General features: G+C 40.6%; 1 protein-coding gene and 1 long non-coding RNA gene across 2 annotated transcripts in view; both read right to left on the bottom strand.

Annotated features, from left to right (window-relative positions):
- Positions 1-27,757, bottom strand: part of LOC311013634 — a 377,991-nt gene that overhangs the window by 310,257 nt on the left and 39,977 nt on the right. The gene's annotated exons all lie outside the window — the stretch shown is intronic.
- The window catches only part of htr4 (5-hydroxytryptamine receptor 4), a 188,821-nt gene that overhangs the window by 148,251 nt on the left and 12,813 nt on the right, over positions 1-27,757 (bottom strand). The gene's annotated exons all lie outside the window — the stretch shown is intronic.

Below are 27,757 nucleotides of genomic sequence, written 5' to 3'. Positions count from 1 at the left end.
CTATTCATCATTCAGTTTACCTGAAGAAAAATTGCACGTGTGTGACCACACATTCCCATGCATGATGAATCCCAAAGTCTGTTTTATCAACATGCAGTAATGCATGAAGTTATAAAGTTGATAAATCAGCAACCAGTGTGTGTGCGTGTGTGTGTGTCGGAGATGTATTTCTGTGTATATGCTTTTGGATTAATGTCCGTTGTGAGCTTGTTGTTCGTCTGCATGTGTTTTTCTTTGAGAGTTTGTGTCTATCTGTGTTGTTTATGGTGTGCCATAATCCTGGTCAAGTGTTTCCTGGTACAGTGGCACCACGGAGCTGACAAACAGACTCGATCTCAGAGTCCACAGCCATGAATAAACCATCTATCTACAAAGCAACTATCTGCTATCTGCTAGATTAGATCATTTATTCTGCTGAGAGCTGGAAACTTGGTACAATAAAAATTATCAAATAATATGTTCGTCTGGCCCCTGCCAAGAAAGCTGGCACTGCAAAGTAGTGAACACTTTCTGACTGAGTCGGAGAGCGAGGAGCGGTCATAATAATCATGTGATAAGTTGATAATCAACCGAGGACGAACCCTGACCTCAGAGCAGCACAGACAAACTCACCAATAATCAAACACATTCCTTCAGTTTCCTTTGTTTGGCTGTTTGTTTTATTTTATTTTTTTCTTTCCTTACTTTGCATAATCTGTTTGTGTTCCTGTAATTCAAACAGCTTTAGAGCTGCAAAATGGGCTGATAATTCTTTTTGGGTTTGTCACTATGTGTATGGACCTTTTCTCATTGCATGTGGTCTGATTTATTGTTCATTTAAAAACATTGATAAATGGAGTGTTAATATACCACTTCACTGATGCAAACACACAACTAGCTGCTGTTTGGTGTCGGACATAATAAATCGCAGCTCAGCATTTATACTGCAGCTCATTATTTGCACTTAATGCAGAAGTTGTTCACCTACCAACAGATCCAGAAGTTTGTTTCTGTGACATTTCTGTGGAAAAACATGTGGAAAATGTAATGAGTGACGTTTCCCATGACGTTGTGCGTTGGGACGTCAAACATGACGGTGGAATCCACTCATATTGATCACGCTCACAGAGTTTATACAGATCCAAAAACCTGGGACCGGATTATTCCCTATACAAATGCTGTTGTGAAAAAAAAGATTAAAAGTTTATTTATTTATTCTACTCCCATATTTCGCTACCTTTCTACATGAGGCTGCACATTTAAATCATAGCGAAACAAATAAGTAATTTTCTCTCAGTAACAAACAACGTCTCCTTGAAGCCTATAGGCAAAAACAAGCCAAGGAAATGCAGCAGACTAATTTGAGTTGTGACCGAAAACACTCACTGATTCACTAACTACTCACTATGGAGGGAATCCTACATAGGCTACTATATAGTTTTATTACTATTAAATATTATTTTCATGGCTTTACGCTGCTCTCTCTATTCTTATCCGTCTATCATTCATCCTCCAGTGCAGTGCATGAGATGGGAGATAATACCCAGTTAGTGACCACTGGTTGTACACTACTGTTCAGGATTAACTGTGCGATACTTTGAGTTCACTATATTGGGTATAAAATGTCTACGTATACTGCAAAATGGCAAACTCACTATATAGTCCACTAAATAGTGAGGAATGTTTTTTTAGTAGTCCTTCTCCTTTCTCTGTATTCCATCTAAACGGCTTTGCTTTTTGGTGTCAGCTTTCTTTATCATAGTTGGCTTTGCGTTACATTCAACCTGCTCCCCTCAGGTCTGCGACAATATTCATGTCTTAAATATACAAGTCAGTTTTATCTTTTTCCCCCAGACTTCAAAACAATTTGACACTTTTCCAGTCTGAAAAGTAGCGACTAAACTTCCCGGACTTTACTTCCCGTAGGAGAAAACATTTTGATTTGTGCCACTGGTCAAACAGTACGAGGGCCCTTTTCTGCCATAAAGCGAACCGGCTCAGATGATTGTAGGAAGGAACCGTCTACAAAGTGGACCAGTGGATCGTTACATTAGCTCATCAGAAGTGTGCTGGCAGGCTGCGGCACTCCAGTGAGTCGGTAATGGAACGCTACTCATTGGGTTGAATTAAACATACACTCAGCTAAGCAACGCTGATGGGAGGATGCAACTACACATCTTCCTCTTTTAGAGGTCTTCAGTCTGATGTGTCTTTAACAGGAAAGGTGTATTCTTCGGCTCTGTGAGGTTTAACGCCACCAGAGAGATTATTTATGCCTCCAGAACAACGTTTGCATAACTAAAACTCCATCCTGCCCCCTTCAAGTAAATATCTCCATTGGATGCTCTCACACTGTTATGGTCGACACATTCCAGGACTTTTGCTATGATTAAATTATGCACTTATCTCTTTGTTTCAGACACCCTAAACCTGCTTTTGCTTATTTAAACTCCATTTATCAATTACCTACTTTCTGAAGAATTACAACAATGCCCAGAGAACGTGCGTCAATTTGTTGCGTGAGGATTTTTTGCTTTACAAGGAGGATCAAGAAGAATATTGACCAAATGAGGAGGACTGTGAGCAGATAGGGTCGAAAAGAGGGTCTGAACTCATATTCAAAATGTGCCAGCTGCATCAAAACGTGGACTAAAACAGGGAAAGCTCAAGTGAATAATAATAAATACATGTTTTGTGAAGCTATGGAAATATGTTTCTTCGAGAAAACACTAATAATTTGCATGACTTAAAACCAAGAGACGTGAGTAATAAATATTTATGTAAGCCAGCTACTATATGTCCTTCATGACACCTTTAGCTGCATCAAATTCTCTTTACACATTTATATTATCCAAGCAACGCCCCATTCTACTTCCATGTTGCCTTCCAAAAGTCCATAAGAATTATAACCCTGATATCGTATCTACTTACTGTATACATTTATAAAGAGGATGGATAAGGGTGTCCGCACCTCTAACCACCAGCCACATGATGAGGCTCACACTTGGTAACAGATAATACAAACAGTGGTAGAAGCTGTCAGTATTTGCTTGGTCACAGATCTGACAAAATGGTGGATGCGATGCCAGTTCAACTGCTGTGGAAGTGTGCCAGTACTCGTTGCTACTAGCAACAGGATGTTCAACTGAACCCAACTGCTGCTGGAAGAATATTCTTGCTTCCCAACTATTTTATTTTGTATATCACAAATAGTTGCTAAGATTTAGATTTAGTGTAAAGCGGACACATCCTGCTGTTTCAGGTTCATTTGGGGTTTCTGCAAGAACATGTTACTATGCTTTCATGTTAAAAAAAAAACATGAATTCACCCTCTCTCTGAAAAGCTTTATTTTAGCACCAGACTTCAAATTTGAGAAAGTGAAAAATGCCTTTTTAACCCTTTTAGAGTCATGTTGTGCATTTATTAATACTAATATAATACATGCAAATAAATACAAAGTATTGTATACACAAATGTATGTGCACAATGGGGAATCCAAAAGTGATTTCACCAATGAAAGGGGGGGAAAGTAAAACAATAAAACAAGGATAACTAAAACTATGATAACTGAAATCAATAAGTTGTGAGGAAATTTAGACAATATCATGCCATCTTTAAAGAAAGCATAATGTGTTAAGTAGATCACAGAGACAGCACCACAACACTAAATATGATTCATTTCTGCTGTCCACTGGTTAACATGTCAGAGGAGAACCATGGGGACTCGACACAATAAATGCTGGCATTCAGGTTATTTTCAGGCTAGTGTCCCATAACTGACTTGACTTTTATGTGCTGGGAGTGGGGCAGGATGACAGCTGGCAGATGGAGTTAGTATCGCTCACACGGAGAGCAGTGATTTAGGGAATGGCATCTGTAAGTAGTGCGCTTTTCTCTTCTAGGGGTGTGCTGCAAACATTACAACATTCTAGGACACAAATTCAATGGGTTATAAATGCACCACCAAACCCATCTAGTCAGGGATTTTTTGAAGGACTTTATTTCACAAAATATTTGTGAGCAATTGGCTGCTGTTCAGGGTTCAAATTAATGAAATATCATGTTTGCTGTAAGGTAAAAGTTATAACATTAGAGAGACCTTCAACAGTGCCATTAAAACTCAGCTGAACTATACAAATTATGAACACATCTTTAATGTCAAATCCAATGTTCACATAAGTCTTGGAGTTAAGGTCCCAGTGAAGTGCTTTTTATCTTTGTACATTTAACAGAAAAAGCTTCAGCCTACAGAGGCACTCGAGGAGCACTTCATTCTGCCAGACACTTGAACAGCGACAGTTGTCACATGAATGTCTCTTCAGGTACAATTCGCTAGACTGTAGTCTCGCTTTACCAGCCTCTTCTCCATAGTAGAAGGGTCCGGCTACATCGCATCTCCAGGATCGGGGAAAAAACAATCTCACTGGTTTGTATTTCTGTCAACCAATCACAGTGGTCTTGGGCGCTGCTAAGCTTCAGAAGGCACTGGGGTGCAGCAGCAAAATAATGTCGGGAGGAAACTTGTTTCGATGGAACGTTAAACCCCGTCATTGAAATGGCTGATTCCCCGCAAAAGAAAACTCATACGCAACGCATAAAACCTTAAAAAATGTACAGTATGTCGACTGTGTGACGAGAACAAAACACATAATTTGATGGTCGGTGACCCGACGGTGAAGAGTGTCTATATTTTAGCTCTGGAGGAGCTCACTGGACTAATTAAAAACACAGACGGTTTGCTAGCTGTTTGCAGCTCTTGCACAAAAGTACTAAACCAATATCAGCGAAGCTCGTGTGAAGTGGAACGGATGGGATTGTTGGTCAAGTCTATGTCACTGGCGCATGCTGCTGCCAGAGTTAAAAGAAAACTCTGACTGATGATCAACATCGGGCATAAGTATAAGTTGCTAGCTCTGAGGTTGCTGCTGCTGTTTCATGATTTGAAGGGAGTTTGAGAACGGAGACACAGAAAGCGGAAGGGGAGGAGTAAAGTCTGACTTCCTTCCTCTGGGTGTTGATCCCACGCCACTTCCTGTTATCTAGACTAGCTAGACTGAGAAAGAAGGAGAGACTAGAGGTCTAAAAGTCTAAACTTCTCAACCTCAACGATTATTTTCTTACACACAAAAATATAATCCATCTCTCTCGTGTCCAACCGTTCCTACAAACTTCTAGATAAAACCTTGCCTTCACGTTTCCTGAAATCTACTGATTTGTTTTCCAAATCATACAAATTGTAGTTGATTATAATTGATTGGCTTTTGTGGGCTCCAGCAGTGTAATGAACTTCAATCAGTAAATGACGGAACATTTATCTGGTTACATAAGAAAAGCAATTTAACTAAATTAAATATTTTTTTACTATAATTTTCAAAATCGCAATAAATGATTTTTATAATGCATTATATTGAGATTATCATTTACTATAAGTGGTCATTTTCCAAGTAAAGTAAAAAATAATTTCACAATGCTTTGTGTATTGTTAAAGCAAACAAGGACAACTTATATGAGAGTAATTGCTCATATTATAAATTATTCTAAAAAGATTATAATGTATTACATACTATTTTAATCATAATTATAATAATATATATAACACATGATCCTTACAAAAACAAATGAAGTATTATGATACTTGACCTTATGAAATGATTTATAATCTTTTATGATTATCATATATTTATGAGTGCTTATAAATAATTATATAGTACCATATGCAGATTATAACACAATGTTTATGATACATTATGGACATAGGCACCATAAAAATCGCCACCAACAAATATAATTTATTTTTGTTTTGCTATACTTTTGATATAAACATTTTACTTAACCTTGTTGTCTCAGTTAAAACAGCAGTTGTGTTTTTTCCGGACAAAAAGTTTTAGTCCTGCGGCCGCTTTGAAAACAAGAAGTGCTCTTAACACATCCATAACACGATAGTCATAAATCTGTGTTCTATTTCCAGGGGATAATAACGTCTAATTTTAGAAAGGACATAGTTTCAAAGGATCAAACTAACAAAGGAAGTTTCCTCCTTTCAGTTTCTCCCAGTAATGATTTTAATTTTTTTTTTAAATGTTTTGTATTATTTACAACTATGCCAGCTCTCAGGTCACAGATATCCCACTATTAAATCAGAATATTATTTCACCGGATAGTTATTAATATATTATTAGATGACATTAAGCTCTCCCAGGGAACCATGTGTGATGGGAACCATGTCGCCTTAAATCATCTCCTATTGGAGCGACGCTAAAAATAAGCCGTGGAACGGAGTGCCTCAGTCCGGTTCATGTAAAGAAGGAAGCAGACGGGACTCAGTGGTGTCTGGAAATACTGAGACCAGGCTTTTTTTTTCTATGGATGGGACTACAACCACTTATATGACACAGAATGGAGTCTCCATTCATGTAGATAATTAGTTCAACAGTAAAGCGAGAATGGAGGAGAATCTGAGCATCAATCCAGACTTCTACTTGGTTCTGTTCAGCATTCCAGGAATAAGAAACGGCAAAGTATCGAAGGGAGTTCAAGTGGAAACATTATTTGGTTGGTTGGTGGTATGTTGTCATTCAAAGAGAGACGAAGAGTCTAGAGCCCTGTTAGCGGATCGCTGACAAGTTCACCATCCTAGTGAGCATGATTACATGCTGACATTTAACACAGTCTCATGGTAGATTGGGACACAGATTTGATATGTTGCTTCCATCCTGGTACTCCTTCCTTTTTCTATCCGTCTGGACAACATTCATCTTCAAAATTAAAGTTAGGTTTAGGCAACAAAAGCACGAGTCAGCTTTATGGTATCATGGTTAGGTTTAGCCTTCACAAACACTTTGGGGAATGTGGTGTCGAACACCAATCTTGTTATTGCAGGTCCGGTGTTGTTGGACCCTCCCACCTTCCCACCATAAGTAGTATTTTTCAAAATGAATATACGTCACTAGCTTTGGCTGTAGACATTGTTGTATTTAATTTGTGTGTGCACCACGAAAAAAGATCCCATTGATTTCATGGACAAGTTGCGTCTCTGTACACAAAACCAATAAATTGCATTTTGTCACAACCTGCCACAAAGCTGTAACATTTACTAATTAGCACAAAAAAGATGGGATCCATTTTGCAGTTTTTTGGTCATAAACCAAAGTACTGAACAATGAAAACCTGATGATAGCGTTAGATGATGATATTAGAAAATTATCCTGAACACACGCAAATGTGTGCACCAAATTTCAAAGCAATTGATACAAAGGTTTTCGAGATATTTCACTGAAAAGCACAAATATCAATGTGATGGTGGCGCTGGCTAGTGCTGTGCGATATGGACAAAATGTTATATCCCGATATAGCTAATTTTATATATATATTTTATATATATATATATATATATATATATATATATAAAATATTTTTGATAACCATGTGAATGAAAGGCAAATGAATGGCACTTTCTTCTTTCCTTTTATTCGTGACTTTAAATGGTAAATGGCCTCATTTATATAGCGCTTTTCTCCAAAGCGCTTTACAGGAATGACTGTCACTCACCCATTCACTCACACATTCACACGCTGACGGCGGAGTCAACCACGCAGGGCGACAGCCAGCTCGTCAGGAGCAATTGGGGTGAGGTGTCTTGCTCAGGGACACCAAGCACTCAGCTAGGAGGAGCCGGGGATCGAACCAGCAATCTTGCGGTTGCCAGCCGAACGCTCTACCTCCTGAGCTAAACCCCCCCAGACTTTTTGCAACGAAAACTATTACAAGCTTTTATGTAAATCTAAAAAATAAATATCTTGTTAACGACGCCCAATTTCCACTGCATGCGTCTCCGCTGCGGTGCGTCTCCGATCCGGCTTCGGTCCGCCGTCCGCCAATCCCCACAGGATGCGTTTGAGTCCGCCACGGCACAGTCCGTCGTTCGCGATAAATACGTAATCGCGCGCTGCAGTTAAAGATATGTGTAAACACAGCAACCAAGCGATACAAAGGTCAGTGTTCCCAAGGAAGGAGTACAAGACTTTTTTTGACGTAGTCAAGTGGTTTTATTAACACAAGTGTTTTATTTTGAAAAGTTTTATTGTTGAGTATGTACCGAACTTCCTGTTTCGCTATATTTGCCCTGTGCTGAATTGCTGCGCCGTGGTCCGGCATCCGCCAGAAATAGAAGTCTGTATTTGTTGCGGAGAGCTGCGGACTGCCGGAGCTGAGACGCAGCGGACACGCAGCGCAGCGGACCTGGTTGGGATTGACCCATAGACTAAAGTGAAACGTATCTGCTCCGCTGGCGTGGCGGAGACGCAACACAGCGGAGACGCATGCAGTGGAAATGCGTGTAGCAACAGTGCTAAACAAGTAGCCTACACGTTAAAATTACGATATAAACGACAGAGGGTTATATACGGTAGACATTTTTATATCGTGCTACGATATATATCGTAATATCGCACAGCTCTAGCGCTGGCCATCAGGGTGCAACTCCTCTGGTTGCAAAAATAAGTCTGATTGTATAGAAGTCTCTGACAAAATGACCCTACTTCTCACTTGATTTATTATCTCAGTAAACATGACTTTATGGTCTTAATCTCTAGTTTCAAGTCTTTTTCAATCCAGCATGATGTTCATTTAGTAAATTACGGTCCATTTAGAGTCAAATAGGGGAATATTTAGGGCGGGGCTACCTTGTGATTGACAGGTCGCTACCAATTCTATTAGCTTCTAAGATGACTTTAACACTTAACTTTAGAGTTCACCCTGAATTATAAAGCTACCTTTGTTAACAGCTTCACATCAAAAGCCAGATGGGGCCAGATTACTGTTTAGGGTAGTGTTCCCCCGATGCAGGCCAAATATGGTTGCTTCTGTTAACTGGTTGCAAAAACTCCTGCCCACAACACCATTATTGACCCTGAGCCAACATGGCCGTCAGGCTACACTTAGGCTAATATTGTTTATCTGAACCAGGAATTACTGTTCAGGCCTTTTTAATGCAGATGATCTTGAAAGTTTACTTCTCCTCTGTGCAGTAGTAGTAAATTCAGATGAGAGTTCAAGCTCAAAGAATAAAGACATCTTATGATTTCAGACAGTGTGTTTGTGTTTTCATGGAGTCAGATCCTGAGGTCTTGTTGGTGCTTCTCAGCCTCCCATTATTGACTACCCAGACAGCCCTGCCAGGATAAACTGATGAGTTCTCACCAACCCCACAACCTGAGGTTAACACACAGGCAGCTGGCAGAAAGGCGCACATGGACTGATGTTCAAGTGTCAGCTCTCGCTCTGTCTCCGTCTCCCTCGTTTCCCGGACGGAGCCGAGAGAAGAGCTCTCCTCTGGCTAACTCTCCAATCTAATTCTCAAATCTCATGTCTGCCCTCCTCTCAGAAAGAGTGGAGGAACCAGGCAGTGCATTCAGGCGAGTGGATGACCCTTCCAGGCAAAGTGCAGCGGCCCCCTGCACTCTACCTCCGCTTCCTCCACATTGCCTGCGGTGAGCATGAATACTCATTTCCAGTCGAAAGAGACCAATGAGATGTAGAGGGATACAAAAAATCAAGACAAAAAAGATAATCAGAAGAACAAATAGGTCATCTGCAATAAACTTCCACCAGATCACTGCGGGTTGCATGACTGAGCCTGCTAACAAGTGGAAACATAAAGTTGGCCTTTTGTGGGTTTGGATCAGTGGTTCCCAACATTTGATTGTTGTTCCTTAATACACAGCAATGCTTACTTGTGCCTTCTTGGTAAGCAAGAAAGACAAGTATGAACCCAGCACCTCTTGATGATCACTCAATGTCTCCAGCCCCTCAGATCCCCTTGAGGGGCCCAGGAGCCCTAGTTCTGGTACCTCCAGACTCTCAGTCACTATAAAAAAGTGTTGGCGTCTTAATCCTTTAATTGAGTGATCATATGTTGGCCTCTGGTTTGTGTCAGACAGTTTTATAGTCATCATTTTTGGAGCAGTCAAAAAAAACAGACACAAAGGCCAACACTGTAAATCAGACTAACATTTCTGTGATAAAATATCAGTCCCTCTTTGGCTGCTCTGTTTGAAACCACTTCTCTCATCTCTCGTCTCTTTGCCTTCCTCCCAAGCCTCCTTCACACAAACACAGTAAAGCAAATGCTTGGAAGGGGTTTCTGTCCACCGGGGCCAGAACAGTTGGGGGATTGATGAAGAATGAAAGCCAGCAGACTGAGCCTCTGCGCGGCCTGCCAGCGTCTCCGAGCCAGGAGTTTGGCAAATGTGCTTTATGTGCACAGCTGGATGAGCTTGTATCTGAATGTCCCTGCAGTGACAGCTGCTGAAGGAGTTCCTCCTCTACATTCATCCTGCACAGATCCTGATATGTATGACAAAGTTCGGACGGAAAGATTGACAGGCTTTCCTGTTGTCTAGTATCAAGTCAATTTCCTGCATGTATACAGGAAATTATAAATAAAAATGTGACAAATATTAAGGGCAAACAAAATATGAAACAATCGGTTCAGAAAAAGCTTGCTTAAGTTTGCCACTACAAAAGTCACATTTTGGTCAGCTTTTACTAAGGTCTTTAACATAACATTTATTTTCAAAATTTACAGAATTTATTTTGAGACATCTTTAGGGGAAGCTTTATATTTGAAAGAATCATTGACTTGGTTCGGACTACAAAGCCTCCGTGGTGTTGTATATGTCCGTTCTGCACAACGTAATAGGTTGATGCCTTTCTGCTTGGTACCAAAACTCAGAAATATCTATCTTGCTCCCGAAAAGAAATGCTATTTCACACCTGGTAAGTTTAAGTTTCACAGATGTCACTGATAGTACTTTGATCCCGAGAACAAAATGCATAATAAAGGTTCACAATCACCTAGACACAGATTTATGTATTGATGGTGGCCCAGCTGTCGTGCAAAGCGCTGACCTGCACATCAGGAGCAGATTTTATGTTCCAATATGAATATGTGGCTGTGCTTTCAATGGAAAGGTCCAACTGTATCTCTCCCTGGACAGAAACCTGATACAGCTTCACCAAAATTATACAATTGGTAATTAAAAGTTGTGTTTTATTACACACACCCATTTCATTTTAACAGAATTATTCATGTTCACCCGGGGAGCCAATCACTCAAACCCAGTTAGTCTGTTGCTTTCCAAACGCTAACATTCCCCCGGAAGCGAAGAAGGTTTGCAAGGTAGTGTTCTCTCTTCATGGACCGCTACAGTCACTTATTAAGCTTTCCCTAAATTAAGTTACTGATATTGAATTACAGCGTGTATATGAACAATGCATTTCATTTGCATAACAGTTTATTTCCACCTAACATTTCCCATCAGACATCACAGCTGGAATACAAACAGTGAGATGATGCAGGTGCTGCTGCAGACCACTGGAGAAGCTGTTTGGAAAAGTATGCGGTCTATATTCAGCTCTTGGTTATATAACATTTACTCATTTCAACATGATCATGTATTTATGAAAATGCTTAACATTAAAGACTCCCTGTGATTCCAATGCAGGGTAAAAGCATGGGAGGGGATTTTGCATCATGTTACTCTCTACATGGAAGTCAGCAAACCCTCCCACAGTCACGCTGTCTGAAACTATTACGAATGCAAAGATGACTTGACACATGGTGTTTCCCTGCTTATTAAATATTCATTTAAAAAAAGAGAACAGAGGCTTAAACCAAAAATGCAAGTCTATAAAGGCAGATAGAGTTCATTCATATTCTCTCACTGAGCTCTCTGATATTCACTTGTCAAGCCAAATGTATTTACATTCTGCAGATTTTTATTTTGTTATGTTTGTTGTTATAGATTCATTGAAAAATATTATATTAAAGTGTTGGAACTAGCTAAGAGATGTGAGCGTTTTGTGTCACAATCGTGTAAAAGAATGATTCATGGAGAGATTATTATTATTATTATTATTACGTGCAGCCTGAAAGGAGAATATGAGACAGAAGCTCCTGCTGCAGCACAAGTAAGTTCAGAACTGCTGAAGACAGTTTTTGTATAGAAGATCATATCTGAGAGATCTAAACTTTACAGCGTCTCTTTAGGGCAGCTTATCACCAGCAAACCAGCCACTGCTTCAACAAAAGACCTCTTCATAAACATGCTGATGTTGAAAATACACAATACTACACTGTCGAAGCATCGAAACACAACTGAAATATGCTCACACAGTACACATGTTAATAAGCATGTGCAGCCCTACGGCAGTTTGTCAAATAGACACAAAATTGAAATCTAGTGATTCCTGTACACAAATTTCTTTTTTTTCTGGGTCACTCAGCACGGAAACAATGCCAATGGAAAGTCAATAAGGATCCTTTTTCATGGTCGACACACTAATTAAACATCCACGTGACTATGCATCAGTCAAAGCTAATATATATGGTGGGCATGTGTGGAGCTGGATTGGACAAACAAACAGGACTTTCGACCACAAGAGCGTGTGGTGTTTATTTTGTTTAATGATTCTAAGTTTATGTTTATGTCAAACCCAACCACAATGTTTTTTCCTAAACCCAGATTCGTTTTTAGCAATTTTTTTGGGCGCAAAAACAATCTCATCATATGGACACATGCAGGCGAGCACCTACTGTACAAGTGAATGGGAGGTGCACACATAAAGTAACACAATCGGAATAGTTGTCAGTAAGTGCCTCTGCTCAGAAAAGCCTCTGCAGATTATTTCCATACCTGGGGCCCGTTTCACAAAACAGGTTCAACAAACTCTGAACCTAACCCTGAACTCTGAGTTGATCAACTCTGAGATGGGCAACTCTGAGTTTTCAGTTTCAGAACAGCGGTTTTGAATTAGTTCAGTCAACTCTGAATATGTAAACTCTGAGTTACGCGCGTGCCTGCCGACTCTACAAAGCCATCATCAATGGAGCTCCGATACTACGATTCACCATGGCAACGGGGAGAGCGTCATTAGATATTACTGAGTGTTTATGTAGAAAACGAGCTCATCCTGAGAAAGTCGAGCAACGTAACTGCAGCAAAGTAGCGATAGTTGGCGTGGCAGACATTTACTGCCCGATCTAATGTGTATAACTGAATGAAACAGTCGATTGATCTAAAGGTAATAAGTGTTCATTTTCAGCTTTGCAGAGCGACACTGTGGTGTAATGGTAAGCAACGCCGCACGCGGCGCAGGCGACAGGAGTTCGATTTCGTAGTTCACAATGTAGCGCACTGAATGAATTATCTTTTTCATTGGGTGTAATCCCCCCAGGCACAGAAAGAAAGTAGCGTCAGTTGAAAGTTAAGCATAAGAATATTGCGCAAATACGTTAACTAAGGCATATGATTTTAATCATATTTCACATATTAAACAGTAAATATAAGCAGATATTTCAACACAGAAATGTACTAAAACATTTCATAAATCTCCCGTTCGCAAAAACACTACCTCCGCAAAGAATATGGTTGCGGATTATGTCCGCGATATGAAATGTTGAAAATGTCGGAGAATATTGTTTAGATAATATCTAATGTGATTGGAAGGAAAGGTAATCAAAATTGTCTCCCAACCCAAAGCTGCTTGAATCACTTTTATTTCCGTATAGATTAGGTTGACGATGAAAGGACGGCACATTTTTTTCAGAATTGGTTCAGATTCAGGAAAAAGGCGGAGACATGTAGGGAGAAACTCAGGGTTTGTTGAAGCAAACCTGCTAGCGAGCAGGTTAGGTTCACGGAGTATGTTACCCGGGTAACTGACTCAGATTTATGCTGAACTGGCTTTGTGAAACCGAAAAACCAGAGTTTCCCTCATCTCAGGGTTAACTAACTCAAGGTATATTACAATTCACTAAAGTTGGACACGATACAAGATGTAAATCCCTGTATTTGTTATCCTCACTGCTATCGTGACTGTAAGGAAGCTGGGAGTGACGATTAAGTCTGATGTAGGAGTCACACTATAAATATAAATACACACACACACACACACACACACACACACAGCACTTGTGGTGTGTTTATCTGCAGAGGCTCCCATAGTGATTGTATCAGCCCCATCTCATTCCCTCCACTGAGTTCCCTGAAGATTTCCATGTTTATCTCTCAGAAAACCGACTCATAATCCATAACTGCAGCAGCTCCACCTCAATTCAACGCCTCTTTTAATCATTCAACATGTATAAATTAGATTGATTAAGGCTGTTCAAGATAACACAAAGGGCCCTAGTTTCGTGGCGCAGCGCAGGGCGGCGGAGCCGGCGCAATGCAAGTTTCGACCCACGCAGCCTTGCGCACGGTCAGTTTGGCAGTTTGGTGGATCGCCTGCGCCAAGATGGGTGTGGCGGCGCAGCAGAGGGAGGCGTCACAGATTCAGCTTGGCGTAGCAGAAGTTTCGTGGCAAAAAGCCTCGCCGAGACTGCGCTGAAAGCTCGCCAGCTCCGACCTGGTCTACTCTTGGCGCAAGGCGCAAGGCGTAAATAAAGTCCATTCATTCAATGCGAATCACAGCTGGCGGAGTGGAAGTTTGGTTGACGGCGCGCAGTGCGCACAAGTCACCGAGACCTCACAGGCAGGTTTCCACAGTTCCAGGCACATTTAAATGCAATAAATACTCACAACAAACACTATTTAATGCAACTAATTGAATCAACACGTGAATTTATATCTATAGATTGTCCCATCACATCTGACGTCAGATCAAAGGCGGATGGCACGCGTAACGGAAACTCAGCCTCTCGGACCAAAACATCTCCCTCTCTCTCTCCTGTTTTTTATAATATGGGCATTGTTATTATTATGATACGCGCGCACAGCGCGTGATGCGCGTGGTGGGAGCGCCGGCGCTGCTTCTGTCATCGGGTTGTCAAGTGACGGAACTTGCACTGAACCTCCCCTAACGCATTAAAGGTGAGGCGAGGAGCTCATTTGATTGGTGAAGATCTGAATCGGCTGTATTAATCCCAGTCCACGCCTCGTCTCCTCCTCGTCTCCCACTCACGCCTTCTTCTCCTCCCTCTTTCCCACTTGCGCGGGTGGGAGTGACGGGAGGTGTGCCTGCGCGAGCCTGCGCGGTGCACGAAACTTGCAAAGTCCAGGCGGACACACCCCGTCGGCGTGGCGCAGGTGCACTGAGAGCTGACTGCGCCTGGTCTACGAAACTAGGGCCCAAAGAGTCAGAGCAGCAGAAGCAGATGAGCAAGTTGTGACTAAAGTGTCTGCTGATTAATGAGTTTTTACTCTAGTAGGCTTTCCATGTGTGTGCATGATGTGGAAAGACAATGCCAAATTAAGATATCGAAGCCAACAAGAACACAATCACACACACACACACACACACACACACACACACATCCAAGATTTACGATTACAGATGCAAATAGAACAGATTAGTGGAGGTTCATTTTAACGAGACGAGTCATTCACACACTCACACAAACAGACTATTTCCTTTGTGCCCGTATCTCGACAGATTTAACAGTTATTGTTTTCTTTCTCCTCTTTTTATTTGTCAGTGACAAAATGCAGATCGTCATCGACAAATTGGCAGATGTTTTTATTCTGGTATGGGAGTTCAGAAGAATGACAGAATACATTTTATATCACCGGTGGTGAACTAAACAGTCTTATTTCTTCCCACAAATGTCATCCTGATAACTCACGGCCAACATTGAATTAGGAGTTATATGTCTTCAGGGGTTTCAATAATCATTACCTTAAATTTCAAGCGATCTTTGGAAATGTTGCAAAAGCCAAATGCAAATTATACATGTTTCCATCAACTGCTTTGGAGCAAATAAACTCAGCTACACAAAGCGTAGTTTCATCAGCATGAACAGAGCAGAAGAAGAAGTGGAGGTTGCTAAACCAGGAACAATGAACCATCTACAACAGGACTTTCATCAGTAGACCCGTGTTCGTGTTTCATGCAAAACTTAAAGATCGATTTTGTCACGCCCGAAACACAAGACTTTCTTGTAAGTGATCAAATGACTCATGTGAGTCGCTGGTCATGTAACTTGTTTGTTACACTCACATGTCACATGAGTCGTTAGGCAAGGCAAGGCAAGGCAACTTTATTTGTATAGCACATTTCATACACAAGGCAGACTCAAAGTGCTTCACATCATAAAACAAAGTGAGAAGAAAAAAGAAAAGAAAAATAGAAGAATTAAAAGAAAATAATAAACATTTTAAAAATGCATTACAGAAAGAAAATAGAATAAAAACATATTTGCAATAATTAAAAACAGTGCAGACATTAAAAGATTTAGCAGAAAGCTATGGTGAACATAAAAGTTTTCAGTCTAGTTTTAAAAGTGGTCAGAGTTGGGGCAAGTCTTACATCTTCAGGAAGTTTATTCCAGCCATTTGTTGCATAGTGACTAAATGATGCTCTCCCGTGATTGTTGTTTACTCTGGGAATCACTAACAGATTGGTCTCAGAAGATCTTAGTGGTCTAGAAGGCTTATGTAGTGGGAGCATATCAGTGATATACTTCGGTCCTAGACCATGTAGTGATTTAGTTAGTCAAGTTAACATCAACCACTCTCTTTTGAGAGTACACAACGTAACTAACATGTCCAAATTTAACTCTAGAGGGGAACTCAGGGATCATCGTTTGAAGCTTAGTGCCACTGACCAAGCTGAGGGAGAATGTGTCACTATCTATGAGAGAAAACAGGTTTTCCATTGGGCAATTGTTTTTTTCTTTCACGTCAGCTACTATTAGCCATGTTTCATGAAGATCAGCTCATAAAGACAAATTCATTCAGTGATTCAAAATGCATGAGCAAGGACCGCCGTCAGCGGAAACAGCTAATTTGGCGAACACATTTTCATATTCTATTAAGTGACTCATTTCAACAGAGGTGAAAACACCTCAAGGTTGTTTAAAAACTTTTTAAATCAAATGTTTCTGTTTTTAAAAAGCTTTTCTAATGGGATTCCTGGATAAAAACCATAATGGCCTCCTGAGAGAAAATACAGGATTGTTCCATAATCTAATATGTCTTTCCTTTTCCTTACTACGCCAATAAAGAGGTGGTAAGGAGAATGCTTGTTAAAACGGAAACGAGATGAACATCATTCACTGTACAATACTATAGGTTAAAAGGATGCTGGGAAAACAAATCTAACGTGTGTGGTGTTCTCTTGGCCTCCACCTTCTCTCCCAGTAAGAGCTCAGGTCTGTGCTGGTTAATTCATTCTGGTATAAACATCTCTCATGCAGGCGTTTTAACACTGGCTTGAGTTTCACTAAAATTCCTGTCTGCATTGCTCGCACACATTAAAAACACCAACGCCAACCTACAAGTTCAACAACTGTATCTCATAAGTCGCTCTCAAGATCCTTCTATCGTATCTGGACCAAAATAATTTGGCACAATGAGAACCATCTTGGTCCCTCCACATGTTCTCATCCATCCATCTGCACTGGTCAGACATTTATGAAAAATAAACAGTGCAGAGCTCAGTGCTTGACTCCTGGCCTCTTTAAAGCGTCTGGGTAAACAGCCCAAATATGTCCAACAGCACTTCAGAAAGTGTTGCCGGTTTCTGAGCCTTTTTAAACCTCTATCTTTCCTGTAAAGTAACGTGTTTACAGTGGAAGCAGCCAGATGCAACCAGTACAGCAACTAACTGGGTCAACTCAACTAGAAGTCAAGTACATCCCAGAACGAGCTCCTCCCTGATGATTCTTATTCACATAGATGTGGCCTCCCAATTTAGGAATGTGAACCAGGTTTGCTCCAGTTTTTAGGAAGGGGACCTTGACTGAGTCCATGCAGACATCCCTGAACCACCAACTTCTTTCCTGGCTACTAGAGGCTGCCTGCAGCGCCAATGTGACACTGACGAAGTTCTTCTCCAGAAATACAGTCTCCTTTTCAACAAAATGGTAGGTTTTTATTATTAACCACCACTTTTAATATGTCCCTTACTGGCAGTTTTAAGAATGGTTGTGGACACGAGAGTCTCCTCTTTACCACTTTTAAGTTGTTATTTTCTGGCTCCAGTTGTAATAATATGGTAGAAAACTCATATCATAAACTTCAAAACATGTATTTAGAGAGATCTATGTTTGTTGACAGTCACACTTAGCATGGGTCCCTTGACAATTTCTGTTCATAGTACAAGAGGAAGAATCCTAAAGACTTTGATGTTACTTTGAGTTTTAATTTAGCACGAACAGCATCTGTCTGAAATTAATGACTGAATTTCAATCAGCCTGAACTGCAGATTAATGCTACCATGTTAGCATAACAATCAAAGCACATCTCTAAGTGCTCCGAGTATAGCTCAGTTTGATTAAAGTTGAGAAAAGGCAATTGTCTGATAATGTAGAGCTGAGCCTGACAAGCTCAGCCTGATATGTCCTAAAATGGCCACCATACAGAAAATGCTTCATTATGCTAACCTCACCTCTCACTCCCAACTCGTCGAGGCTTGGTCAGTGGCTCTTCAAGCGGTAGGGCTGATCGATTTTATCGATTCTGCGATATAAATCGATATTTTGTTTCCACAGATAGTATCGATTTTTTTGCCGCGAGTATCGATACATTAAGTCACATTCAAATCCCCCTGGCACTCTGCTCGCTGCGGCGCGAGCCTGCCACGTAGGATCGCTGCGCTTCGGGTCTGATCTGAACTACACTATCGGTTAACGAGGGCGCCGAAAGGAAGCAGGCTCTGTTCCGCGGCTATTCCCGGTGCTTCGGCGGCCGACGCCGGGTTCACACCAGCCGCCGAAGTGCAGCGCGTCCACGAAAATCATGTGCGATCCACTGCCCCCCTATTCAGACCAGACTGCGACGGTCGACAATTGCGCTTATGCTCAGCTGAGCTATTTTATTCATCATGGGTAAGTAAATAACCTCATAAAATTAATAGGCCATGTTTCTGTAGACACCCAAAACCCCACCCCCCACCCCGTAGCCAGCCCACTCCATTGATCTCTGTGTGTGCGCGGGCGTAAGTGTGTGTGTGCTTTGTAAGTGTGTGTGTGTGTGCTTTGTAAGTTATAGTTTGCACTTCAATAAATGGAACTAATTTTCTCACCACATCTTTGATTCATTTTGTCCAGCATTTGCAAGCTGTAGAATCTGTCCAGTCAGAGCCATATATTGTGTAATTGATTCTTTCAGTTTTTATTAATTCAATCAAAGTCAATGGAACACTCACAAGATGTCACCAAAATCACACTGTCCCTTTAAAATCTTTCAGATGATGTAAGTGTATCAAATCAAATCAAATTTAATCATATAAAATCAAATCGTTTTGTTGGCTGAATATCGTGATATATATCATATCGTGAGCTGAATATCGTGTACCGTATCGTATCGTGTTATTAGTGTATTGCTACAGCTCTATGTGGCGCTCTACGTAGCCCTCCCCTGGCAGGGATGCAATGTCAACATGCACATTTCTTTTTAACTACTGTCTTCTTCTGTCTCAGGAGCGATAATGAGTCTTGTAACGAACAACTGAACTTGACAATATTTCACATCGGACACAAACAGTGATGTACTCGGTGAAAGTCCTCCCCTCCCACCCGCCCTCAAGTGACTATATACTACATGAATTGCTCTACATGTCTGATAATAACGTTGATGGGTTTAAATTGAAGTTAGTTTAAAGGCTGGTGACGATGAAGAGTGCCTTCAACAGGTTGAACCTCAAAGCCTTTTCTCTGGCATCACACTCAAACTCCCCATTTCTGCTCTTTTACAAGTAATAATCCAAGAATAGTTTGTCAGCATACAAACACTAACACTCACTTGTGTGACTGCACAGGTGTGTATCCCATTGCACATGGGTCAACCATTGTCAGGGGTCATTGATTTAAAAGAATAAATACAGGATTTCTTTAAAATATTCACACACACGCACCACCCACTTGACACAAATCAATGTGCTTGTCATGGATCGTAAAAACCAATTATACCTTTCCAAAAGTTGTTGTGTGCGTGCATGTCTTCATGAGTGTTTCAGATACTATACAGTATATATATGTTCTTGTGTACCTTCATTCCCATCACTACCTGTGCATGCGTGTGTGTGTGTGTGTGTGTTTTGCATGTAGAAAGCAGGTGGGCAGCTTTCAGAACAATATTCACACACTCTTGAGTTTCTTTGAAGTGAGCTTTGATGTAGAGCAGCTGAGAGACACTTTAGGATCACAGTGATATCTCATTTAGCCAGAGGACTCTCATTTCTCAACAGACACACACACACACACGCACACACACTTAGGATGTTACACACGGCGGAGATGCATACTCATGTTCAGAGACAGGTGGATGTAGCAGTTAGCTTTGACACAATTCAGGGTTTTTTTCATGCATGCGTAATCTGGTGCTGTGTACTAAGATGAAAGCACTGTTGGTCACAGAAACAGAGTGCCCTGGTTCTGTTTTAATTAACAAATGTGTAAGTTAAAGTGGATGAAGGAAAAACGTCCCCATCGATATTTATATTACAAAATAATGCACCAGTGAGGAAGACAATGATTATGAGACATGAGACTGTAACATTATCCCTATGAAAATACAATGCTATAGCTAACAGGAACATGTAATCTAGTTAGCCGAGATAAATGTGTTTAACAATAGGGCAAACAAGTTACTGCTGCTGAATGGCCAACATTCAGACGCTGTGGCACTCCGACAGTGAACAGTGAAATAATACAATGATTAATCAATGCACCACAGTGGAAACAGCTGATCTGAGTCATGTGTGTTAAATGTTTGCTTTGTCAGAAATTATTTGTCATCGGCTTTTCCATATCCCATTTAGCACATACATTCAATTTCCAATTTAATTTTCCGTATGTACATTTTTTAAAATTAAAATATGTATAACATATTTTAATGGAAACGGTTACTGTCATGGATTAAAAACAAAAAACAATGATCTCCAGAGGGAGAACACAGACTTGTTTCCAAAATATAATATGCGTTTCCTTTTTCTTACAAAACCATCGAAAGGAAAATTGTTGTAATAGAAAAGAGACACATTATTTCTGAGAATGCTCTGGCGGTCAGATTACGAATGCATCCGATATTAAAACATAAACAAGTATCAAATCAAAATAACAATTACAGATTTTAATGGTCTGTTTCGGTCAATTATTGCATGGGAGAACAGGGGAAACATTGTTCAAACATTTAAACATTTTTGACCTGACTCATAAGTCTCTAATAGCATAATTGGGATAGATTTAGCTTGAATAGGGAGACATGATTGTGCTTTTTTTTATGACTCTCTAATCTTAGTTACCCTGAAATAATTATGCAACGTGATACATATTGTATGGAAAATTGGTACACTTCCATTAATTCATTCCATGAATTAACCTTGGGAGCCTTCTATTCATTACAATCCATAATATAGTTTTTGATCTACAGTTAATGAACAACATTTTGCCTATAGAGCCACCATAAATATTAGATAAAGGATATTATAAACCTGGTGTCAATATATAAATGTAGACGTTTATATACAATGGTGAGAAATGTCTCTGTATCTAGGTTTGGGATTCTTGAGTACAGAAAGATTCTATGAGATTTATACAGAAAAAGAACATTTTTGCAACTTCAAAGTCTTACTGCCTGAAATGGTCCCTCCTGAATCCTCCTGTAGCAGTTTTTTTTTTTTTTTTTTGCTGCCATGTCTCCTCCGCAGCTCCATTCAGCTCTACATGGCTTTTGGGTTTGATGTTAGAAGCTTGTCATCAGATTGTACCTCCCGCGGGTGAGCACCTCCTCTGAAATGGAGAGGGGATCATGGATCCTTGTCACAGTGTAACATTTGCTATGTGGCTGAAGCAAGCTGCTCTCAGATCTCAGGTTTACAACATTTCTGGTTCTGAACAATATTGACTTCAGAGTTGCACCCAGTTTAAGTAACTTCGAACAAATGCTATCTGGGAAAAATGTAAATGTGTGAGCAAAGTAAGAGCGCAGCAAAATGGAAATGTGCGCGTGCTTGCATGTTTTTCTAAATGAGAAAGAGAGGTCAGCAGCAACAGTCGGTTGGTTTTATTAATCAGTGTTTGAGCCAGAAGCGTCAGAAATCCCAAACCTCGCACTCCGTCAATGCTCTGAGTCCCTTTATAAGCATAACTTGAATAATGAGGCAGGTTTGGACAGACAGAAAGGCTGAGTCACAGGTCCAGTCAATACAACTCCATCCTGATGAGTGACGACGCTGTGTGAGCGCCAAACACAAAGTCCATCAAATCAAATCAGCCCATGAGTTAATCAGTCTGAATATAAAGTTTATTTATAATCGTCAATTGATTATTACTTACTTAAGACACTGAACAAAAGTTAACCCCTGAAAGACCGGTTAGTTGTTTGACCCATTAAAAAGGAATTCTTTAAATGATGCTTTTCAAATCGATCAAAAATATCAACCATACAGAAATATCTATGATTAAACCCATTTATATGTGTTAAACACTCTGCAGATATGTCAGCAAAATATATTTAGACTTTAGTGTTAGGGTAGAGTGAACGCAAAGGCCTAAGAGGGCTTGTTCCTTTTGTTTCAGCTTGAACAAAGCACCTGATTCTTATTGGAGATGAAGGCAGACCCCACCAGCCTGCAGCCTGTATGCATATATAATGAGGGAATACATTTGCTGTCTCACATTTTGGGAATTTAGCTGATGCTTGTATCTGGAAGAACTTGGAGAGAGTGAACAAGCGCAATTAATTCAACTTCCATGTGCCAATTGGAAAAGAAACCGATAGCAAAGAGTTACAGGTCAAAGCTAATAATAATCCTGTAAAAGAGAATGAGGATCGAGTAAAAAATGCTCAATGCTACCACACTGTAACCGGGGAGGGAGTTTATTTCATTAAATGGTAGCTCATTGGGTGATTTAAACTGTTGTCATGTAACAACAGGTTGTGGAGGTTCAAGTAGAACTGTCAGTAATTTAGAGTATGATGTTGCAAAGAGGTCAGAGAAGCACACACTTCTTTTATGACTGATGGTGTTTTATCTGAAGGTTTCTAGTCTTGCAGAGCATGGAGTTGTGTACGGACAATTCATCTGATTGGTTGGGTTAAGAGGACCTTATTTTACTAAAAAATATGAACGGTAGTCAATGGTGAGAGAAAAATAATGTGTTGATGCAATTTGTATTGTGCCACGAAATACACATATAATGTTTGCCTATTTAAAATATAATTTTGCACATTAAGAGTTTCTTTTTGTTGTATAACTGTTCAGGTATAAGACTGTGAAAGACATAATTAGAAAGTCTACACACCCAAAAGTTGTGTTACTGACGACTCTCTTTCTGAAGCTACAATCTTTGTGAGTTTGGTACCACGATGTTATGTTACTCACGCTACTTCTTTCTCTTGCCGGATGATAAAACGAGTCGCTGGATAAAACACATTAGGTAAGATAATGTTATAGGCCTATTAGTGATGGAACGTAGCTAAGTTAGCTAGCAAGCCATGGTAATGGCCATGTTGGTGGCCCTGAGAGGTTTCACTCAAAACTAAATGATATACTATGGTATACGGATGGTATACTACGACCATCTGATGACAATCTCTGACTTTCTAGAATTTCTAAATTTTCATGCAAATTGACAATTTATTTTTTTCCAAATCAAAGTGGCATGTAACATGTCTACCATGTTCTCCCAAAGAAAGGGGGAATTGGTCCCGATTGCTGCATTATTTCTACCATCCAGCTTAATGAAGGTGACTTCATCCAGCTGCTAGTGTGACTACAAATGGATAGGGATGTGACGCTCGAAGCTGATGTTTCGAAACAGTGTCGAGCTTCCGGAACGCAAGTGTTTCGGACAGTGTTTCGAAATGTGGTTCAAAACGCCCTTGTCACGTGACCACAGGCTTCGTAGTGTTTCATTCGAGTTTCAATCTGTTTTCCACAGGTGGCGCTTGCCGCGCGAGGCAATTGCCTAATTAAACAGCTGGTTAATCTAAAACACAAAGCCCCAGAAAGCTTAAAAGCCACTCAAACACATCTAATCTTTGTGGGTTTTTGTGAGGAGAGAGATTTTGAGAGATATTGAGAGTTAGTAGAGCGATTTTGAGAGATATAGTGACATAGCGACAGCAATTTGGTGTATTCTTGCAATTGATAGTAAAGTTAGTGATATAGATTAATTGACAAGTGAATAAAGTTAATAAAAAGTGAACGTAAAAAATGTCTGACTTTATTTTAATAGAAAATCTTAGAACAATAACATATTAATCAGCAAATAAAATAAAATACCACAAAGACAAGCTTTTCTAATGCACGCAATTTAAAAAATGTGAAAATATAATATAAAATATAATAATATAAATAAACCAGCTCTATTTTTTTTCTTCCAGAGCTACTTTTGTTAAGAGTGAAGGAGGGTGGCGCTTGCTTTTAGCACTAAATGTGGCTTTTCTTCCTGAGTAAATGACCTGTCGTTCCCTGAGTTCAGTGTGCAGGTCTGGGGGCTTGTCCTTTAAGTGTTTGTCTAGTCGGAGGTGTTTCCGCCGTTAGCCATGCATGTTTTAAACACCGTTTACACAGTGGTGCGTCGGCGTTAACTGCCTCGCTTTGCGCATTTGTTTTAAGCTAAAGTACGGCTATATCGCACTTTGCGGCGCTGGTTTGTCCACAAGTTGCGGCGTGGTGAAGGTTGCAGCAGCCATTCTCCTCTCCGTGCTTCTCTCGCTCGCGTTCTCTGGTGCTCTCTCGCTCGTGCGCTCTCTCTCTCCAAGCTTCCTCCTGCTCCGTTTGTTGCCCCAGTCCACGCTGCTCGCTAACTTGCTAGCGGTTTCCTCGGCTTGCTTGCTTTTTCTTTTTATCTCTCCAAGCTGCGGCTCGCTCCTCGTCCTCTCAGCTGTAGTTACAACGCGGTGACGTCACGCGGCGAGTTCGCCGCGCTGTTGCGGGCGCTGCCGGCGGCGCTGCAAGTACCGGTCCCGTCCAAATGCAATATAGTACCGTTTTAAATGCCTCAGTACCCCGGTACCATATTAGTACCGGTATACCGTGCAACCCTAATCTTGACATACAAAAAATTTGTTTTTATTTGTCCATGTTGAACCTGATTAGCATAGCCTAACTTTCCCAATTCGTTTATCCTTTCCCTACAACATGTTCTCAAGAAAAAGCCTGGGCCATCAGCCTACATTTTAAAACAGAATCATGTAGGCTACTATGAACCTGAAATAACAAAACATCTGGCAAATTTCGATTTAAAAACATTCTATTTACAAACAGTGTTGGTGGCACTTCTTGGGAATTGAACACCGGACTTTCGGGTGTACGACGCGATTGTTCACCATTAGGCCACGTTACTTTTCGCGGTTGGGCTGACTACCTGACAGCTATTTATATTCTCTGTCTGAACCAGTTGAGTTTCACAGTCAAATTGTCATGTTAGCAAAACTGGCCACTAGATGTCACCATGGAGAACCAGGTTTCGGATTGTTTCGAAACCTCGACACAATTCCGGCGCAATTGCTTCGAACGCTTCGCTGTTTCACAAAGCCTCGTTCTGCCCATCCCTACAAATGGAGTGCCCTCCATGTTGGAGTGGGGAGCGTTTAGTTTGGAAAAGGCCCCCAGTGTGCGTAGATGTGGGCGTGGCGGTCTTTCTGGCACTCACCTGTCCAGTCTGCACAGCTGCCTTCAATCTACTCATCAACTCCACACTCTCAGCCCTTTGCCTAATTCCACCAGCCCTGTCACTGCCCTGTGTTTAAATCCAACTAACGACATCACAACACCTGGAACCAGAGTTTGATTGTCCCAATTACACGGTCATATTGTGCATCTACAAAAACCTTTTTATCATTTTAGCTCAAAATCCAATATCTATTTCTTGTTGTAAAAAATACAATATGATGCATGCTTACATCAGCTAGTACCAAACAATTTCAACCAATAATATCATCCATCCATCGTCTACCGCTTATCCTGTATTCAGGGTTGCGGGGGGCTGGAGACGATCCCAGCTGTCATTGAGCGAAGGCAGGGTACACCCTGGACAGGACGCCAGTCTATCATAGGGCTGACATGTAGAGACAGACAGGTAACCAGTCTATCACAGGGCTGACATGTAGAGACAGACAGGTAACCAGTCTATCACAGGGCTGACATGTAGAGACAGACAGGTAACCAGTCTATCACAGGGAGACATGTAGAGACAGACAGGTAACCAGTCTATCACAGGGAGACATGTAAACTCCACACAGAAAGAACCCAAACCCAAATTGGGAATCGAACCAGAGACCCTCTCGCTGTGAGGCGACAGTGCTACCCTCTACACCACCATGCAGCCAATACTATCATGACAAATCAATTTAAAACTCCAGCTCTGCAGAGAGCTACATAAGGTAGTGAGCAAATATTTAGAAAGATTAAATCAAACTGCAGTTGTTTACTTCCAATGTGAGGAAGTGGTGTTGGTGTTTGATATTTGCAGATACAAATGGAAAGCAATGTGGGAACAGGCAAATGTGAAATATAGTGTAAAAAGGATAGAAGACCCACTATATATATACTGTATATATGTCACTATTCTCCTGGTAAAGTGGCATCAGGGTGAGTCTGACTGCAGTAACTGTAGCACAGTTTTGATTTAAGACCAGGTCCTTCGGGTGATCCTGGTTGTGGAAGAACCCTTTATTTCCAACCTTGTGCATTCTGGTAATCTCCGCCCACTGAAGATTACCAGAACCAGTGAGATTATTCCAGAGTAGCTCTGCCTCTGAGAAATATCTGTATTACTCAATCTACTGTGTGTAGAGTTTGATGTGAACCGCTTTAGAAGCGAACATTATCACGGGCTAATTTACTGCCAGAGGATAGCATGAAAACATTTAGGCAGCAATTCATGCACCCAAAAGTCATTTTGGAAGTTAAGCTCTGCTGGATTCACTATGGCAACCTAAAAAAAAAGAAGAAGCATCCAGATGTTTTACAAACACACAATTTACTCTCTGACAGTCTAACCAATGAATCTGCTTTTACACCGTGATGGTCAGGCATCATTCTGACGTCTTCTCTCTGTCTGACAGGACGGATACATTTAAAGACTGAAAGACAAATATATATCAACTAGGGATGTCACAATAGAAATTTAGAAGGTGATACCAATACAGATGATATTCCATGATTCTCTATACTACAGTATAAACAAAACAATCCACTAGAGCTAGTGATAGGGAATTAAACAGCTCATAATTCCCTCTTTTTCACTTTATATTGCTCCTTTAAACAACTGTATTTATTCAGTTTTCTTGCAAAAAATACCCTACACTTTACAATATTGCATTTAAACACATGATCAAGTTATAATTTTAACTTTGTCTAAAACTCATTATGCTAAATAAAGCCTGAACATATCATAATGAAACTCAGTTAGCTGTTAGCTTCAGGGACCAATCAGCTGCATTCCACAACATGCTAGGTCACCTGTGGGAAGCGGACACCTTTTCATCAAATGACTACTTGATTGGAGCAACAAGTCCCTGAGCATCCTCGCCCGATCTGGTGGATATTTAGCGTTGGTCTCGAGCCCCCCAAAGAAAAACCTGCATGAAAAGTTTTTTTGAATTTTGGCATTGGCTTGTGAAAAACATTGGTTCGTGTGATATCCCTCATATCAACACACACTCTCACAAAGTTAAATATATATCTTCACACAAAGCAAAAAAATGTATTAGAAAGTAGAAACCCGTCCATTAATGGAGGTCTAACATTTGTCTCACACGCTGTCATGAAACTTCTGTTGCATTTCTGGCTGAATGAAGTGGTTGCTGCTCAAACAGAATG

This window comes from Eutrigla gurnardus (genome assembly GCF_963514095.1).
Source record: "Eutrigla gurnardus genome assembly, chromosome: 5".
NCBI lineage: Eukaryota > Metazoa > Chordata > Actinopteri > Perciformes > Triglidae > Eutrigla > Eutrigla gurnardus.
The sequence above is the reverse complement of the archived record's forward strand: the minus strand, read 5'-3'. Positions and strand labels throughout refer to the sequence as shown.